The following is a 1,268-nucleotide window of genomic DNA, read 5'->3' as shown; positions in this document are numbered from 1 at the left end:
TATGGATAGAATTTAGTCTGCATTTACCGTAGTGAGCTGTTTTTATGATCTAGAAGCTGTGACGGGTCATTTTTCTGTTGGTGCAATGTGATTTCTTTTCATTAACTGCCATCTTGCTTTGGTGTCCAGCAAAAAGGGAATTGAGGCAGTTTCAATGCTCTTAACGATTATAACTGGATCCTATTTGTAATGCAGGCAAAGGTGAGAGGATAAAACTGAAACTCACACCATGGAGTTTGGTGTATAACCCATACACTTTAAAAAAAACACTGGTGGTCGGTCTAACAGCTTATACTTTTAAAAAGATTTTATACTGTATGTTAAGTATAGTTAGAAAATTAGCCTTAACTTTTTAAGAATTTGATTCTCCTTATTAAAATTTGCCCATCAAGGTGGTGAAATTAGGAAAATTAGCCAGGAGCAATGAATCCCATTCCTTTCCCCTTGCAAAACATTCAGTTTTTTGTTTAATAAAAATCTGACTTACTTTGGCAATTGTTGTTTCACATGGTCCTCAAGGTATAATTGCTACCATCATTCTGTTTTCAGTTTACAAAAGTTATTAAAAAAAAGGGGTAATCTCTGAAAAAGTTTGTTTTAAAAGCTTTGGTGCTGAATGGGACTTGTATGAAATTAGTATGTATTATAAAATTTTTTTTTTTAGATGCCCTCATTGAAAATTAACATTCTAAAAATAAATGGCAAAGAAAGACATGTATGCAGAAGAGACAAGTGAGACTGGAGGTCTGCACATGAAGTCTGAGGATAAAATCTAACGGGGCAAGGAAAATGACACTGCAGTGACTGTTAAAAACAGATGGAAACATATGAAGTAAAACAGCACTGAAATTGGTTTAAAAAGGTGTCAGTGAAGGCCATAAACAAGGAAGAATGAATAGAAATTGAGGTAGAAAAGAATATTCAAACAGTGGACATGATAGGAAAGTTTACAAAACTGGTGATGAAATTACCAAAGGATGGAGAAATGGTTTGAGGCAGGACATGATGAAGCAAAGACATCAGGAGGGGTAAAAACAAAGAATTTTTTTTGAGGGCAAGTGAAGCAAAAGACGAAGGACTAGCAGCCTACAGGCAAGATTTGAGCCATTTTAATTTGTCAGTTTGGGTACTGGTGATGAAACTGATGGATGACAAGTGAGGAGTGTTATAGAAATGGTTAAGGCAAACAAAAACAACACTTTATGGACTGAGTCAGTTTTTTGTCACAGATTTCAGGAAAAATGTCTAACAGTTGTATAAAACTGCAT

This window comes from Cyprinodon tularosa, unplaced genomic scaffold (assembly GCF_016077235.1).
Source record: "Cyprinodon tularosa strain WSP-4 unplaced genomic scaffold, ASM1607723v1 ctg1161, whole genome shotgun sequence".
Lineage (NCBI taxonomy): Eukaryota > Metazoa > Chordata > Actinopteri > Cyprinodontiformes > Cyprinodontidae > Cyprinodon > Cyprinodon tularosa.
Note: the sequence above shows the minus strand (reverse complement) of the source record.